This window comes from Geotrypetes seraphini, chromosome 7, assembly GCF_902459505.1.
Source record: "Geotrypetes seraphini chromosome 7, aGeoSer1.1, whole genome shotgun sequence".
NCBI classification, from domain to species: Eukaryota; Metazoa; Chordata; class Amphibia; order Gymnophiona; family Dermophiidae; genus Geotrypetes; species Geotrypetes seraphini.
This window is the reverse complement of record NC_047090.1, coordinates 3,063,037-3,082,438: the sequence shown is the minus strand read 5'-3', so window position 1 is coordinate 3,082,438 and position 19,402 is coordinate 3,063,037. Positions and strand designations below refer to the sequence as shown.

General features: G+C 43.5%; 1 protein-coding gene across 1 annotated transcript in view; it reads right to left on the bottom strand.

Annotated features, from left to right (window-relative positions):
• Positions 1-19,402, bottom strand: part of BTBD11 (BTB domain containing 11) — a 352,073-nt gene that overhangs the window by 125,804 nt on the left and 206,867 nt on the right. The gene's annotated exons all lie outside the window — the stretch shown is intronic.

The window sequence follows — 19,402 nt, the reverse complement described above, 5'->3', positions numbered from 1 at the left end:
ACTTTGCAGTGGATGCTGTACTGTATGTAAGTGCTGCAGAATACTTGATCGCTAATTAGAATATGAACGGGCAAACTTTCACGGTCTGAATTCCGCAAAGGTGATGGTTTGGATAGGCTGGAGAGAGCGTCAACGACCACTCCAGTAGTTGGACAGTTCCGGGTAAACTTCTAAGGTCTATGGCCCCGAAATAACAAAGCAAAATATGTCATGTTAATTTAATCATGAAATTGTAATGCATGACTAGATGGACCATTTACTATGTTAACCTAACTCAGGATAATCTGAAATATTCACCTAAAATAAAGATCCCCCCAGTAAACATTATTTTAATATTGATGTATGTAACTCCTTGTAAACCATTTTGGGGGAAAACGGTATAGAAATTTTAAAACTAAATAAATAAATTCTAACCTAGGAATCTGGGTTATAATTAAAAAGTAATTAATGTACAACATCAACAATAACTCTTATATACCGCCTTATATACAGCTCATGAACGATTTGCAAAAAAAATAATAATAGAATAATTAAAAACAAAAAATGGTGCAAAATAAAACAGAAGAAATGAATTCAAAACTTAGGTCTGGTTTTCCATATATGAGGGGCCGCTGAAAAGTTCTCCGCCCAGCCAACAAAGTTGGGGCAGCCTCTATCAAGGCCTTTACACGTAGGGCTCCTTTTGCGAAGCTGCGCTAGCGTTTTTAGCACATGCTAGCAGAAAAACTACCGCCTGCTCAAGAGGAGGCGGTCGCGGCTAGCACGCGCTATTCGGCGTGTTAAGGCCCTAACGCACCTTCGTGAAAGGATCCCTTAGTCCAGTGATTTTCCTTTTTTTTTTGTTCCATCGGATAGATATTGAATGAAAAAAGTGGAAAAATCACTGAATTCTTTAGCCCTCGATGGAGACTGCCACAGCTTTGTTGGCTGGGCTGAGGACTTTTCAAACCATCAGGCCTTCAACAACTTTCAAAATCTGAGCAGTCTAGCCCAGTGGTTCTCAACCCTGTCCTGGAGGGCCACCAGGCCAATCGGGCTTTCAGGATAGCCCTAATAAATATGCATGGAGCAGATTTGCATGCCTCTCACTTCCATTATATGCAAATCTCTCAAGGGCTGTGTGGATTGAAAGGAAGTGGATCGGAGGTTGTAAATAAACTGAGGGCTCTCGGGATGGGTCCCAAAGTGATAAACTGGGTCAGGAACTGGTTGAGTGGAAGGCGACAGAGGGTAGTGATCAATGGAGATCGCTCTGAGGAAAGGGAGGTCACCAGTGGTGTGCCTCAAGGTTCTGTTCCTGGGCCTGTTTTTTTTAACATTTTTATAAACGATATTGCTGAAGGGCTGTCAGGTAAGATTTGCCTCTTTGCGGATGATACCAAAATCTGCAATAGAGTAGACACCCCGGATGGTGTGAATAACATGAAGAAAGACCTGGTGAAGCTTGAAGAATGGTCTGAAATTTGGCAGCTAAAATTTAAGGCTAAGAAATGCAAGGTCATGCGTTTGGGCTGCAAAAACCCGAGGGAACGGTACAGTTTAGGGGGTGAAGAACTTATGTGCATGATGGACGAGCCACTGTAAAGTGCCTCTGAAGGCGTGATTCCGGTGCCAGCAGGCACCTTGAAATTTATTTTAAGGGCCATTTTAAACAGCGTTTTGGACTTAAATTAGGCGCCAGACATGTAGCCCTGCCTCCAGCCCTGCCCCCATTCCACCTCAGTCCTGCCCCATTCTGCCCCAGCCCCACCCCCAAACCTCTTCTCCTCAAGCTTAGAACCACTTCTGGAGGGCTTCCAAGCATGCACAGATGTGATGCAATGCTGTCACATGCATGCACGTGACATCACTGCGTCACACCTACGCATGCTGAGGGGCGCCCCATCCCCCTCCAGATGCAGCCCCGAACTTGAAACCTGGATGAACTGCCGGTTTTAGAAAATCTGTCTGGATACCCAGACAGACTTCTAAAAAGAGGACATGTCTAGGTAAATCCCAATATCTGGTAACCCTAGGCTAGGTGTGTCCCAAGAAGCAGGTATTTCCCTGTAACTTCCGGTGCCTTCCTTTGACGTGAATCATGCCTATGGAGGCACCTACCGGTGCCTGATGCCACTTCTGGCATTAGCTTATCCATATAAAAAATACCTCAAACAATCATTTTTCATAGGAAACATCTCAAACAGTCATTTAAAAAAAAATATATATTTATTTATTCAATTTTAATTGAACATACAGCATATACATGCCTTAAGAGACAGAAATCAAAAAGCTATAACAACAGAAATTCAACAAAGAATTTTCCTAATGGAACCGAACAAAAGGTAAATATTCATAGCAGATTTCTCTATAAGTCCTCAACTAGAAGTAGGAGAGAGCATAAGGAAAAAGAGACACATCGCAACAAGAAAAGTTTTAGAAAAAGAAATATGACGACGCGGGATACATTGCGCCAGCATATAATAAGGTAAAAAGTCTAGCGGGATTAATGAATAGTATATACTTATATTCTTCTATAAGCTAAAAGTTTACTAATATTTATTGAAATTTTATTACTTGTAGGGGGGAGTTCCTTGAAGCAGCCTTCGGGCGAAACATAGAGCTATGTCGGAAAATGTACCCCTGAGATAAGTTGGGAACCTTAAATAAAATACTATATATATATATATATATATATATATACAGATCCATGGTGAGACCTCATTTGGAATATTGTGTTCAATTCTGGAGACCACATTACCGGAAAGATGTGCTGAGAATGGAGTCAGTTCAGCGGATGGTCACCAGGATGGTCTCGGGGCTCAAAGATCTTCCGTATGAAGTAAGGCTGAATAAATTGCAGCTGTACTCACTTGAAGAACGAAGAGAGAGAGGGGACATGATCGAGACATTTAAATATATCACGGGTCGTATCGAGGTGGAAGAGGATATCTTCCGTCTTATAGGACCTTCTTCCACCAGAGGGCATCCGCTGAAAATCAGGGGAGGGAAATTTCATGGAGACTCCAGAAAGTATTTCTTCACTGAGAGGGTGGTCGATCATTGGAATGAACTCCCACGGCAGGTGATTGAGGCCAACAGCGTATTAGATTTCAAAAATAAATGGGATATTCATGTGGGATCTCTAATGAGGTGAGGGCAGGGGGTGGTGAGCAAAATCAAACAGAAGGGTCAATGGAGTGGGCAGACTTGATGGGCTTTGGCCCTTTTCTGCCGTCATTTTTCTATGTTTCTATATAAAAAAGTATAAAAATATTTATCTATCTATCTGATAGTTGCACTTTTGAGCACTTTAAATCTGAAGACCAGTGACGGTTTGGGGTGCGTATACTCTGCGGGAATTTGAACTATGCTACACGCAGCAACGCCGCTGAGGTCTTAAAAAATGATTGTTTTTTTTTAAAATGACCGTTAGAGGTATTTTTTATATGAATAAGCTGATAGTTGTCTAACCTGAAAACAATCTGCTGAAAAAGTTTATGCCTATATACTTCTGGCTTAAGCCATGCCCGCATTGGCGTTAGGCGCTGTTTCACAAAGGGCGCACATTCTTTATACTGTAGAATATCCCTTAGGAGTGATCATCCCCCACCCCCACCCCATGTGCAGCTTTACACCCAGCTTTTTACTTCAAACAAATCTGATCCTTTCAAGTTTTATTTAAAATTTGATGAATCGCCTAATCTTTGGGCTCCTTTTATCAAGCCGCGCTAGCGGGGTTAACGCACGCGACGTTTCAGCATGGGCTAACCCTCGCGCTGGCCCAAAACTACCGCGTGCTCAAGAGGAGGCGGTAGCGGCTAGCGGAGCCCTTAATACAAAGGAATAAACAAATCTAAAAAATTAAAATACCAAATTCGAGGAGACAGTACCAATAACATAGACAAATCACCAAACAGAAACAGAACCGAAAGGGAAGTGGGGGAGGAAAGACAATGTAGGATAGTAAATGAGATGAGGATGGACATAACAATAGGGAGGAGGACAAAAAAAATCTAGCTGGAATCTGACTCTAAAAAGCTGGCAGTCAAAAGCATCTTGAAAAAGAAAGCATTTTAACTTGCTTTTAAACCATGGCTTTAATATAGTGTTGAAATGCACAGTTCTGTACTTGGATGGGCTGAATAAGCTTCCCACAGAAGATGAAAAGCAAATACTGCATGTGGCCAAAGAAAAGAACGGGACATGTTGACTTTGTAGTGTTAAGTAAATAAGTTAAAGTTTGTCGTCTTGGGATGATTTTAGAACCCGGTTTGAAAGGGCAGAAACCGCAAATGAACTTGGATACTCCGGGAACAGCATTTTGCAAGCTGAAGTTCTCTGTCCCACCCCCCACCCCGTTTTCCCTCTAACCCTCATCTCATCGCTTTTGGCATGGGATCAGTGGCAGGAAGCAGCTCTGTGCTGTTTCTCGGAAGATGCTAACGGAAGACACCCTACCGAGTCCAACTCTTTTCAAAGTCAGCACCAACAGGAACAACGTATTTTGAAAAGCAACAAGAAACCTGCCATTTAAAACTTAAAAGGCTGCAATATTAAATTCTGCAGCAAATACATCTCTTTCAAGCACGTCCTAAAAATAGGGCTTTGAATTTTCTATTTTTGCAGGTCTCGCCCTAATTTTTCCATTTGGACACGAGACCTGCAAAAAATATTAAAGCGGGGAGCAGTTACCCCCAAATTCTATAAAGTTAGGTGCCTGTATCAGGGCACCTAGCCAATGTAGGCACCTAATTGAGTAATAGCATCAGTAATTGGCACTCAATACCTCTTAATTGACACTAAGTGGACTTAATTGAAAGAATCTCATCTAACTTGGTGAGTGTGATTCTACAACAGTTAGGCAGCTTTGAGCCATATTCTATAAACGGCGTCTATATTAGGTGACGATAGGCAGCCGCCTAGCAACGCCAATGTTCGGGATCTGTGCCTAACTTTTACTTTTTTAACTGCCTTAACGACCACACCGGTTTTCAGCCAATGAAAAAATAAATCATTGATTAAACAATTTAACAGTTTGGTGCCGAACTCTTACAGTTTCAAGTTTAATAGATGTTTGGATTAATCGCTTAATCGTATTTCAAAGCGATGAACAAATTAAAATTACAATTTCTGGGAAATAATACAAACAGAACAATACATATTAACTTACATTTTTGCTTGGTTTATTTTTTGTTTATAGAATTTGGATTGCTCAGTGAAACATTGAAAATTGATTTTAGTTTTTGCTTTTCTCCACTTACGTTCTGATGACCTTAGTTGTTTCTTAATGAGAGAAAGTTCAGCCGTGAACCATGGGTTCTGAATTTTGCGAGCTGGAATAATCTTTGTTTGGACTGGAGCTAGTTTGTCTAGTAATAATTTAATAGCAGCGTTCCAGTGATTGATTAAATCATCTATAGAATGAGTTGAAGATTCAGAAAAATCTAATTTAAATGTTGAACGAATTGATTCTGAAGAGAGATCATTGAAGTTTCTAAAATTTATTGATTGTTGTTTAATGTGAGGTTGTTTATGTAAGATAGTGTGTTTGATTGTTATTAAAAAGTGGTCTGACCATGGAACTGGTAGACAGCAATTTACTGAAAAATTGTTTCTTGCGGATGTAGTTATTAGAGCCATATCAATTGTGTGTCCTGCTTGATGGGTCGGCGTTGTTAGAAGTGGATAGAGGTCTAATTGTTTTATGTAAGTGGGGGGGGGGGCGCCCTCCCATGCTTACGATGCTCACCTAACGATGCCCATCTCAAACAGTAGGTGTGGTTATGGGTGGAGAACAGGCGTGGGTGAGTTAGGCATCGTGAAAAGCTGGCCTAATGGAGCAGCACCTACATCTAGGATACCTAGTGATGCGTACGTTTGCTTAGGCGCCACTAGGCATGATTCTATAAACGGTGCCATGATTGACAACTGCACCAAGTAGCACCTACAATGTAGGCGCCATTTATAGAATGCAGCTCCCCCGCGCAAGGCGCATAGCTAAAAAGTGGGCATGGTTGGAGCAGATCGTGGGCATGTGTTTGAGTTAGGACCTGTTGGATGCTTAACTTAGGCAAAGGCATTTAGGCCAAAACAGAAACTTGAGCCGCTAGTGGGGGAAGGGAAGAGGCACAGAGAGAAGGAGAGGTGTTGGTGTTGGCCGACTGCCTACAGAGTGTGCCTTTCACCTCTCCTCCTGCCCGGCGTCTCGCGGTACACTGATTTATAGAATCACACTAGCAGCGCCTAACTCAACTTAGGATTTGGGCACTGGTTTCCCTAAGCCAGGGTTTCCCTAGCTGGCGCCAAGCTTTGGAATGCGCTGCCTGGTATTCTGCGATTCTGTGACGGGAGAATGAGCTTTAAAAAAAATGTTGAAAACAAGTTTCAAGTTTCCTTATTTTTTGATATACCTTTTATCATACAGGTATCTAAATGGTTTACAATAAAATGTTGTATAAATTTAAAAAATAAAAAAAAAGAATAAAAACTTATCTAAACTAAAAAAGGGGGAATATTTACGCATGGTCGTATATAATACATTAGGAGAGGAAGGGAAGGAAAGATTAATAAATGCATCGAGATGAAAATAAAAATGAATTAGGCTGGAGAGGTCGCTTCAAAAAAAAGGATAATCGAATTTCAAAGGAAATGGTATTTACAAGGTAAAGGCGTCTTTAAAGAGGAACGTTTTAAGTTTGGATTTGAATTTATTTAAAGAGTTTTCTAGACGAAGATCAGTGAGAAGAGCCAGGGCCGGATTTAGATGAAAAGAGGCCCTAGGCTATTCCACTTATGAGGCCCTTTCACCTCCCATTTTTAAGTTTGTAAATTACATGAGATATAATAAAATACATCATTACTGTGATATACATTAATATGTTAAATGAAACATGCTGTTATTGGTACTAACCTTTATAAAAAATGTGACACGGATAATAAATAAAAAAAAGTCGAGAACACTTATTTGGACATTTATTCTCAGCACCATATATAGTACTTGTAACTATAACTAATCAAACATAACACACAACATTGCCCCTTCCTATGTCCATAGTGCCCCCAGTGCGTCCTTCCTCACCTCACCCCTCCTCCGATGCCCGCCTGCCTCCCTTCCCCCTTCCATTGAACCCCCGATGCCAGTCTGGGCCGCCCTGTCCTGACGGATCCATGTTTTGCTTCTCTCCATGCGGGGCTGGGCTTTGCCCAGCTGTTTCCGGACTGACGTCTTTCCCTCCCCCGATCCTCCTCCCAGGGCGAGAAAAAGAAAGGGAGAAGCCGAGTCGGCGCCCCGTTGCGGCCGGAGCCAGTTCCGATCCCGAAGCGTAGAATTTCTCCTTATTTTCGGCTCAGTGTTTTAGTGCTCACTGTTTTCAGAATAGTGTCATTTTAATTTTGCTAACAATTTGAATGTAGGCCCCTCTTGATCTTGAGGCCCTAGGCTGAAGCCTAGTTAGCCTATAGGAAAATCCGGCCCTGGGAAGAGCATTCCACAGTGTGGGAGCTGTGACAGAGAAGATGGATTTGCGTGTAGCGTCATAAAAAACGCAATGTGCTAACACTATTCCTGTCCTGCAAATGATTTTATGGGATTTTGTGTTTCCATCTTATACAATGAATTTCAAAGAAGATTTTAATAATGATCCCATTAGTTAATGTCTTTTTGTGTTTGTCTTGTTGAAACATGTTTAGTATTTCTTAAATATGTATGCATGTAATTTTGTAAACCGCAGAGTTTTTATGCGGTATATACATTTTTAAATAAATAAATAATTTATTGGTGCCTAACATAAGCAATGGTCATATGTTTTGTGGTTGTCTGTTTATTGTCCGTTGCGTTGTTGTATGTTTGGTTGTCATATTGTAAATTTGTCTGTTGTATTATGATGTTCTGTTGTTCTGAAAATGTGTGTTGGATGAGAAGGCTGTAATTTGTGTTTTTTTATCTGGATCTTCTATTACGCTCCACATAGAACTGCAGGACATGCGGAATATATATATTTAAAATAAATACATGCATAAGTCATACCATGCCTATTTTCTACCCCTAACCACGCTTACTTTATGGATAGATGCCGGTAGGCGCCTCTAGGCACCTAGACGTAGGCGTGCGGAACTCTTAATTAATCATTTTTTTACAATTTTTTTTTTTTTCATGAGCTTTTAATGGCTTAGTCCAGTGATTCCCAACCCTGTCCTGGAGGAACACCAGGCCAATCGGGTTTTCAGGCTAGCCCTAATGAATATGCATGAGAGAGATTTGCATATGATGGAAGTGATAGACATGCAAATTTGCTTCATGCATATTCATTAGGGCTAGCCTGAAAACCCAATTGGCCTGGTGTTCCTCCAGGACAGGGTTGGGAACCACTGGCTTAGTCAATTACCACGCCAATTAAGCTCATTAAACAATTTTGAGTTCTGTACAAAACTCAGCTAGGCGTCCTAATCTAGGCACCTAGAAACACGGAAACATGATGGCAGACAAAGGCCAAATGGCCCATCTAGTCTGCCCACCCGCAGCAACCGTTATCTCTTTCTCTCTCCGAGAGAGCCCAGGCCCTTTTGAATTCAGACACAGTCTCTGTCTCCACCATCTCTTCCGGGAGACTGTTCCATACATCTACCTCCGTTTCTGTAAAAAAGTATTTCCTTAGATTACCGTATTTTCACGCGTATAACGCGCACCCGTGTAAAATGTGCACACGGGTATAGCGCGCGAGAAAACATTTCTGTAAATAACTTGACATATAGCGCGCACACACGTATACCGCGCATGCTGCTTGCTGCCCTGACTCTCCTCTCACCGCCCTGCTCTTGAATTCCTGTCCCCCTCCTGAAGTCCTGTCCCCCCCCTTGAAGGCCCGCCCCACCCTGAAAGCCTGATGCCCCACCCCGAAGGACCACTAGCCCCCCCACCCTGAAGGACCACTCGCACCCCCCCCAACATCCGATTCATTCCCAGCCCCCCCGGCACCGTTTGCGGTGAAGCAGCCTACCGTGGGTTCACGATGCCAGTGAGCACTGCTGCTTCCTCTGCCGTGGTCCCACCCCTTCTCTAGGCTGCTTCCTCTGCCACGGTCCTGCCCCTTCTCTGACATCAGAGAAGTGGCGAGACCGCGGCAGAGGAAGCATCCCAGAGAAGGGGCGGGACCGCTGCAGAGGAAGCAGCGCAGAGAAGGGGTGGGACCGCGGCAAAGGAAGCAGCGCAGAGAAGGGGCGGGACCGCGGCAGAGGAAGCAGCAGGGCTCACTGGCATCGCGAACCCACAGTAGGCTGCTTCTCCACCGCAAACGGTGCGAGGGGGGGGGGCTGGGGGATGAATCAGACGTCGGGGGGGGAAACCAGAACCAGCAATGTAAAAAACAAATTGTAAAACGCGCTCACGCATATAACGCGCATGGTTATGCTTGGTTTGTTAAATCGTGTATAGCGCGCGCGTTATATGCGTGAAAATACGGTACTCCTGAGTCTATCACCTCTTAATTTCATCTTACGCCCTCTCATTCCAGAGCTTCCTTTCAAATGAAAGAGACTCGAATCATGTGCATTTACGCCACGTAGGTATTTAAACATCTCTATCATATCTCCCCTTTCCTCCAAAGAATACATATTGAGATCTTTAAGCCTGTCCCCGTATGCCTTATGAAGAAGGCCATGAACCATTTTAGTAGCCTTCCTCTGGACCGGCTCCATCCTTTTGGCACAGGATCAGTCACAGATGTTACTTATAGAACCAGGCCCTTACTGCCTCCTATTTAGGAGACATTAAGGCCCTGATACTGCAGAGTGCGTCCCGATTTTAGGTAGCTGTAGGCTGTAGGATGCACTGAAACGCCTGATGTACTTTGTGAAGAGCTGAAAACAAGAGAATTGACCCAATGATCTTCACAGACAAATCCAAGAAGAAACAAAAAACAATGTGGAAAACTGATGTTTTTGAGATGGACTTTATTAATATTAAAATAATATTAAAACTTGGCAAACCACATAGAAACCTCTAGGACAGTGGTTCCCAACCCTGTCCTGGAGGACCACCAGGCCAATCGGGTCTTCAGGCTAGCCCTAATGAATATGCATGAGAGAGATTTATATAGAATGGAAGTGATAGGCTTGCAAATCTGCTCCAGTGGGAACCACTGCTCTAGGACACAGTCCACCGACTTGTAAACCTTACACACCCTCTGTCCTCTAAAGAAGCAGCAGGGAAGGGATGAGCTGTAGCTATCGCTTTCATTTCTGCATCCTGTTCATGCCTAGGAGCAGTGCATCGCAAATTGTGTGCCGCAGCACACTAGTTTGCCTCTTGAGATTTCAGGTGGGCCGCGGCACACGAGAGGAGATGCGCCGGTGCCAGCTGACTGCCTACAGGACAAGTTTTCAAGTTTTATTAAAACTCATGGCGAGAGGCACGTGCTAGCACCCCCCACTGGCGTCTCAGGGCCCTTCTATAGGGCCTTCGCACATGCGCGGCCATTGAAGCGATGAAGTCGCGAATCTGCGCAATCCCGGGTGCCTCGAGCCACGGCCACTAGGTTTAGTGTGTTGCGGCTCCAGAAAGCTTGCGGGACACCGCCTTAGAGGCTGGAGTGCCCGATTGTTCTGGAATTTGGCCATGGCTGACCCTCTTATCTCTAGAACAGCTCATAATTTTGTTTCTTGTATACCGCTATACCGCGAGGTTCAAAGCGGTTAAGCATGGTATGAATGCCAAACAAGACATACCTCGGCCTGATAAATTACACTTGCCCAAGATATTCATCTTTGTTTAGCTTACAGTTTACATTATTTTTTAAAGCTCATTCATCAGATTCTCTGAAGCTATGTACCTGAATATTTATTTTTTACTCACAGACTTTCCAACTTTTAAGGCAAGTTAATCATTTACTAAGTCAGCCCACGAGCCATAAACTCCCGACCAGTGGAGTAGCCAGACAGCCAATTTTGCCCAAAGTGGGCAGACCTCTCTCTCTCCCAGCTTGTGCAGCAGCCTCTCTCTTTCCCGTGAAGTCCTCTCATTCCCTCCCTCCCCCTCCCCAACCTAGGGTTACCAGATTTCTTCTCCACGAAAAGAGATCACATGGCTTCGCCCCATTTTGCCCCTAGCCCCACTCCCTCATCTCCTTTCCCAAACTCGGGGTCGTGTCTGAAGGGCCTTCAAACATGCATGGATGCAATGCAATGCCATCACATCACAACCACACATGCTTGTAGGCCCTCTGGATGCAACCCAGATCTTGGGAAACCTGGACAAACTACCAGACTTTGAAAATCCATCCAGGCAGGCCAGAAAGTCCTGTAAAAAGAGGACCTGTCTGGGTTTTCCCGGATGTCTGGTAGCTCTACCCCAACCCATGCAGTCTCTCTCTTTCCCTCCCTTCCCATCCCTCCCCCAGCCTGTGCAGTAGCTTCTTTCTTTCCCTCCCCTCCAAGATCGTGCAGCATTTCCGTCTCTTCAGGTCACCGGCAGCGGTTCTTACACGCTGCTGGAGGCTGACCTAGAAACCTTCCCTCTGATGCAAAATGCAAGCAAGTCAGAGGGAAGGTTTCTGGGTCACCTAGTAACACCCAAGCAGTCTAATGTGCCAGTAGGATCTTAGGATCACACTCCCATTTATGCCAGGGTTTTCTTGCCTATATAAGTGTGCCTAAGTTAGGCACTTAAGTCAAACCATGCCCAAAATCCGCCCCTAACCATCCCTACTTTCTGGAAGACTCCTTGGAGTTGGAGCCTACCAAGTTAGATGCCTACCAGCGAGTTATTTTTAAAATGGCGCTGATAACACTAAATTGATTAACTAAGGACTCCTTTTACTAAACGACACGAGGGGTTTTTAGCGCAGACCAGTGAGGTAAATGCTCCGATGCTCATAAAACGATCTCCCGAAAGAGGTGGTAGAGTCAGAGACTGTGTCTGAATTCAAGAAAGGCTGGGATAGGCACTTGGGATCTCTTAGAGAGAGGAAGAAATAATGGTTAGTGCGGATGGGCAGACTGGATGAGCCAATTGGCCTTCATCTGCCATCATGCTACTATGTTTCTATAACCATAAAGTTCTATGACATCACAATGTAGGTGTAAAGAGCCTTAGCCAATAGGGAGAGGAGGAGATCGTGGATGCTGTGGATGAGCCAATTGGCCTTCATCTGCCATCTTGCTACTATGTTTCTATAACCATAAAGTTCCATGACATCACAATGCAGGTGTAAAGAGCCTTAGCCAATAGGGAGAGGAGGAGATCGTGGATGCTGTGGATGAGCCAATTGGCCTTCATCTGCCATCATGCTACTATGTTTCTATAACCATAAAGTTCTATGACATCACAATGCAGGTGTAAAGAGCCTTAGCCAATAGGGAGAGGAGGAGATCGTGGATGCTGTGGATGAGCCAATTGGCCTTCATCTGCCATCATGCTACTATGTTTCTATAACCATAAAGTTCTATGACATCACAATGCAGGTGTAAAGAGCCTTAGCCAATAGGGAGAGGAGGAGATCGTGGATGCTGTGGATGAGCCAATTGGCCTTCATCTGCCATCATGCTACTATGTTTCTATAACCATAAAGTTCTATGACATCACAATGTAGGTGTAAAGAGCCTTAGCCAATAGGGAGAGGAGGAGATCGTGGATGCTGTGGATGAGCCAATTGGCCTTCATCTGCCATCATGCTACTATGTTTCTATAACCATAAAGTTCTATGACATCACAATGCAGGTGTAAAGAGCCTTAGCCAATAGGGAGAGGAGGAGATCGTGGATGCTGTGGATGAGCCAATTGGCCTTCATCTGCCATCATGCTACTATGTTTCTATAACCATAAAGTTCTATGACATCACAATGCAGGTGTAAAGAGCCTTAGCCAATAGGGAGAGGAGGAGATCGTGGATGCTGTGGATGAGCCAATTGGCCTTCATCTGCCATCATGCTACTATGTTTCTATAACCATAAAGTTCTATGACATCACAATGCAGGTGTAAAGAGCCTTAGCCAATAGGGAGAGGAGGAGATCGTGGATGCTGTGGATGAGCCAATTGGCCTTCATCTGCCATCATGCTACTATGTTTCTATAACCATAAAGTTCTATGACATCACAATGCAGGTGTAAAGAGCCTTAGCCAATAGGGAGAGGAGGAGATCGTGGATGCTGTGGATGAGCCAATTGGCCTTCATCTGCCATCATGCTACTATGTTTCTATAACCATAAAGTTCTATGACATCACAATGCAGGTGTAAAGAGCCTTAGCCAATAGGGAGAGGAGGAGATCGTGGATGCTGTGGATGAGCCAATTGGCCTTCATCTGCCATCATGCTACTATGTTTCTATAACCATAAAGTTCTATGACATCACAATGCAGGTGTAAAGAGCCTTAGCCTATAGTGAGAGGAGGAGATAGTGGATGCTGCGGATGGGCCATTTGGCCTTTATCTGCCATCATGTTTCTATAACCATAAAGCTCTATGACCTCACAATGCAGGTGTAAAGAGAAAGTAGCCAATAGGAAGAGGAGATGCAAATGTTAAGAGCCTTAGCCAATAGGGAGAGGACGAGATCGTGGATGCTGTGGATGAGCCAATTGGCCTTCATCTGCCATCTTGCTACTATGTTTCTATAACCATAAAGTTCTATGACATCAGAATGCAGGTGTAAAGAGCCTTAGCCAATAGGGAGAGGAGGAGATCGTGGATGCTGTGGATGAGCCAATTGGCCTTCATCTGCCATCTTGCTACTATGTTTCTATAACCATAAAGTTCTATGACATCACAATGCAGGTGTAAAGAGCCTTAGCCAATAGGGAGAGGAGGAGATAGTGGATGCTGCGGATGGGCCATTTGGCCTTTATCTGCCATCATGTTTCTATAACCATAAAGCTCTATGACCTCACAATGCAGGTGTAAAGAGAAAGTAGCCAATAGGAAGAGGAGATGCAAATGTTAAGAGCCTTAGCCAATAGGGAGAGGACGAGATCGTGGATGCTGTGGATGAGCCAATTGGCCTTCATCTGCCATCTTGCTACTATGTTTCTATAACCATAAAGTTCTATGACATCAGAATGCAGGTGTAAAGAGCCTTAGCCAATAGGGAGAGGAGGAGATCGTGGATGCTGTGGATGAGCCAATTGGCCTTCATCTGCCATCTTGCTACTATGTTTCTATAACCATAAAGTTCTATGACATCACAATGCAGGTGTAAAGAGCCTTAGCCAATAGGGAGAGGAGGAGATCGTGGATGCTGTGGATGAGCCAATTGGCCTTCATCTGCCATCATGCTACTATGTTTCTATAACCATAAAGTTCTATGACATCACAATGCAGGTGTAAAGAGCCTTAGCCTATAGGGAGAGGAGGAGATAGTGGATGCTGCGGATGGGCCATTTGGCCTTTATCTGCCATCATGTTTCTAATTTCTATAAGCACTGAAGCATTTACCTTGTCGGCCCATGCTAAAAACCTCCAGTACCATTTAGTAATACCCAGCATTAGGTGGGCATTTCAACTAGGCACCTTTTATAGAATGTGGACCTCAGTGCTGCGATGTCTACTAAAATCTGGTAAATCTGGTCTATTGTAGCCCGAGGCTGTCATATTTCTCCTGGATAATTTTGCTGCCTCAGCTGCAGATGACATCTTGCAGGTTTTTTTTTTCCAAACACAATTCATATGGGATCAACAGCATATTTTATAATAAGGGACAGACTGAAAGAAAAAAAAAAAATAAGGGAATGATCTATTAATGTTTTGTATCCATTACTGTATTGGTGAAAAATTTGTGCCAGATTTAGTAACAGAAGCATCCCATCAATTTTTGCCATAGAGCAAAAACCCTCAGATAAATGAGAAGCTAACAGCGCCTTTGGTTTATAAATAATTTTGCAATGCCAGAAAATATTATTTTTGCATTTTTCTCTTATCAGCATGAACTTTTTTTCAACCACTTTTTAACTGCACAGGAAACTCCTTTTTTTTAAATGTTTTTATTTATGAGACATTCCAATGAGACTCACAATCATATGAGCCAAAGAGAAAGAAAAACCATTTAAATCATATAATTATATAAACCACAATAACAGGTCAAGAATAAGAAAACAAAAGAGTAAGTATGGTGGTAATCTAACAGGAAACCCCTTAGGGTTCCAAAAGCTGACTTAACAGTGACATAGCATTAAAGAAGAGAGGCAACCTTAATTAGTCAAACCGTCCTCCCTAACCCTCAAAAATTCCAGACGTTGCTTAGGATCAGTAAACAAGTTTTACCCTCAAACGGGATTTTATTCCTCGAGATCCCTACAGGCAGTTAGAGGATATTTTCAGGAACAAGATTTGCATACACGGATTGCATTAGTAATATCTAAATTGGATTATTGCAACACTCTATATTTGAGTCTTTCAAAGGGCAATCTATGAGGCAGTGCATGCAGATCCGTCTCATACATATTCACCGAGGATATCCTGAAAACCAGACCCGGCTCCGGCTCTCGAGGACCGGAATTGCCTATCCCTGTAGAGGAATTGGGTCTTTCAGCGCGTATCCTGTGATTTACAAGAGGTATTTTATGAATTGTATCTAGGTATGAAAGTGTTTTTAGATCTATATAGGTCTATCCTGTTTTAAAATGAGGTTCTTTTCTATAGATCGTACATTTGTCAACTGCTTGGACCTGTCATAAGAACAAGCAGTATAACAAGTTGTAATAAAGCAGTGATTCCCAACCCTGTCCTGGAGGAACACCAGGCCAATCGGGTTTTCAGGCTACCCTAATGAATATGCATGAGAGAGATTTGCATATGATGGAAGTGATAGGCATGCAAATTTGCTTCATGCATATTCATTAGGGCTAGCCTGAAAACCCAATTGGCCTGGTGTTCCTCCAGGACAGGGTTGGGAACCACTGTAATAAAGTATACTAAGCCAGGGGTGGGCAATTCCAGTCCTCGAGAGCCGGAGCCAGGTCAGGTTTTCAGGATATCTACAATAAATATGCATGAGATAGATTTGCATCTCAAGGAGCCAGTGCATGCAAATCCATCTCATACATATTCATTGTGGATATCTTTTTTTATATATATAATTCTTTATTCATTTTCACAAATTACATTAAGTGTTAATATTTTCATTCACAGTAACAATAAATACATCACTTATAAACAATCACTGGTATATTACATATATTCTTATCCCTATCCATCGCCCATCCCCCCAACCATATACTCCATTATTGTATGATATATGTAATAATAAAATATTTATTGTGGATATATTGAAAACCTGATCTGGCTCCAGCTCTTGAGGACCGGAATTGCCTACCCCTGTACTAAGCAATTAGAAGGAAATTTTTGAAGTTGCCTCCAAGGTTAAAATTGGTTTTTCTTTTTTTTATTCTGCATTGTTCTGAAAAAAATATAAAAAATCAGGACAAATACATATAGCAGATCTAAGAAACTGTTCACTCATATGGCAAAAATACAAATGTAATACTGTGTTTCCCCGAAAATAAGACAGTGCCAAAAAAGGCACTAGATCTTATTTTCAGGTAAGGCTTATTTTTTCCTTCACCCCAATTCTTCCTCTTTCCTTTCTCTCCCCCACATGTGCAACATCTTTCCTCCCCTCTCACCCATCCCCTTGTGCCTTCCCTCTGCAGCATCTTTCTATCCCTCCAGCCCTCCCATCTCCCTGTGCAGCAGAACCCTTTGCCCAGCTTCCATCCTTCCCTCCCTCCCATCGTGCAGCAGAACTCTTGAGCAACCGCCACCGCTGCGTAGCTAAACCGCCGCTGACCCTCCATCCTTCCCTCCCAACCGATCCCCGCCAACCGCAATCTCTTTCCAGCGATCCTGCAGGCTGCCGTATTAGTTTAAGCCGGTAAGAGCGAGGAAGCTGTGGAAACATGGGGAAACTGGAGGAAGCATGCCTTGGAAGAGGGGGGGGCAAGGCCTTCATGGCGGGGAGGCAAGCCTGTGCAGAGGGAGGAGAAGGAAAGAGTAAGAGAGGGGAGGGGATATGTCAGACCTGGGGTGAAGGGAAGAGAGAGACCAAACCAAAAAGAGAGGGAGGAAAGCAGAGGAGAGGTGCTGGATTAATGGAGAGAGGAAGAGAGAAATGCAAGACAAGGGGAAGGGTAGGTGGGCAGGGTTCAGGATGGCAGGAGAGATAATAGGAGAAAGCCTGTACTTGGGAAGGGGGTACAGGAGGTAAGGAAAAGAGAAAGAAGCTGGATATAGGGAGACATAAAATGCTGGGCATGGAGGGAGCATAGGAACAGGGACACAAGTGGGACAGTACTGGAGAGGAGAATAGGGACAGGGACACAGAAGAGAGATGCTGGATGAAAGGGTAGTTGAAAAAAGGAGAGATGGTGGATCTGTGGATGGTGGGGTTCCATTGCTGCAGCTGCAGAGGGATAGAGATGAACAAAAGGAAAGATGCCAGACCTCTGGGGGACGAAAGGGAAACAGAAGGAGAGGACAGAGATGGAAGATGGATGGTTAGCATGGAGAAAGAAGAAAGAATGAGAGCCTGATCAGAAGACAACCAGACCAACATTGATTTGAAAAATGACCAGACAACAAAAGGTAGGAAAAATAATTTTATTTTCTATTTTGTGATTACAATATGTCAGATTTGAAATGGGTATCCTTCCAGAGCTGGTGTTGGACCGCGAACATGAGCTAGGATTTAACAGAGAGAGGAAAAGTATTTTTTGTTTGATTATTTTGTTTACACCACAGGACCAGTGTGGGTAGAAGAGGGCAAAGGGGGTGAAGAGGCTATAAAAGTCGCAAGATTGTTGGCGGTATATAAGAAAAGTTATTATTATTATTATAAAATAAACCTACCAGGATGTTTGTAAAAAAACCAACAACTTCCAATTGGGCAGGAAAATCGAATCAAATTAAATTGAAAAATTGATTCAATAGGCTGAATCAAATCAAATTTTTTTTTTCCTGAATCGGGCAGCACTAGCGTGCATGTGCGGCGGGGAGGGGGGGGGGGAGTGGAGCAAGGAAGGTGTGGAGAGGAGGACAGGCACTTGTGCCCTCACCAAGATGGCACCCCCTTACTATGCCACTGTGGGCTCACAATCTATATATAGTCTACTTAGGGCAACGGAGAGTTAAATGACCTGGCTAAAGTCCCAAAGAGCTGCAGTGGAAATCAGATCTTATGTTCTTATGTATTTAAAGCTTTTTATGTAGCGTTTCATTTTCCTCTTGTCCTCCAGTGTGCTCGGAAGATCTGCAAGAGACTAGTGTCAGATGGTCAGTTTTGCCAGCAAAATACAGATGCTTATTTTGTTTTATATATATATTATAGGTTTTTTCTCTGGAGACATCACCGTTTGAACATAAGAATTGCCGCTGCTGGGTCAGACCAGTGGTCCATTGTGTCCAGCAGTCCGCTCACGCGGTGGCCCACTGGTCAAAGACTAGCGCCCTAACTGAGACTAGCCCTACCTGCGTACGTTCCGGTTCAGCAGGAACTTGTCTAACTTTGTCTTGAATCCCTGGAGGGTGTTTTCTCCTATGACAGACTCCGGAAGAACGTTCCAGTTTTCTACCACTCTCTGGGTGAAGAAGAACTTCCTAATGTTCATATGGAATCTATCCCCTTTCAACTTTAGAGAGTTCCCTCTCGTTCTCTCTACCTTGGAGAGGGTGAACAACCTGGCCTTATCTACTAAGTCTATTCCCTTCAGTACCTTGAATGTTTCAATCATGTCCCCTCTCAATCTCCTCTGTTCGAGGGAAAAAAGGCACAATTTCTCTAATCTTTCACTGTACAGCAACTCTTCCAGCCCCTTAACAATCTTAGTCGCTCTTCTCTGGACCCTTTCGAGTAGTACCGTGTCCTTCTTCATGTACGGCGACCCGTGCTGGACACAGTACTCCAGGTGAAGGCGCACCATGGCCCGGTACGGTGGCATGATAACCTTCTCCTTGGTGCTGTCTTTATGAATGTTTTAAGCCATTATCATGGTGGAAGAACTTTATATTTACAGATGTGTACAATCTTTTTTCTTCTGCAAAATGAAGACATGTAATATATGGAATAAAACCAAAGTCGAAGCCACTTGCTGAGAATAAAAGTAAACCTATAGTCTGAACTTTCTATAAATCAATGCAGTAGCCCCATAGGAAGCTGTTAAATGTTGCCTACTATGCAAAAATCAATGTTATATAACATCTGTAATCTCCAGCAGAGGTGCAGTGCTCTGGTTCTTTCAGTCCAGTTGAACATCAGACAATAAATGAATGAATACACAAAAAAACAAATAAAGAGATAAAACCCTAAGGCACGGGTGTTAAAGTCCCTCCTTGAGGGCCGCAATCCAGTCGGGTTTTCAGGATTTCCCCATTGAACGCAGTGCATGCAAATAGATCTCATGCATATTCATTGGTGGAAATCCTGAAAACCCGACTGGAT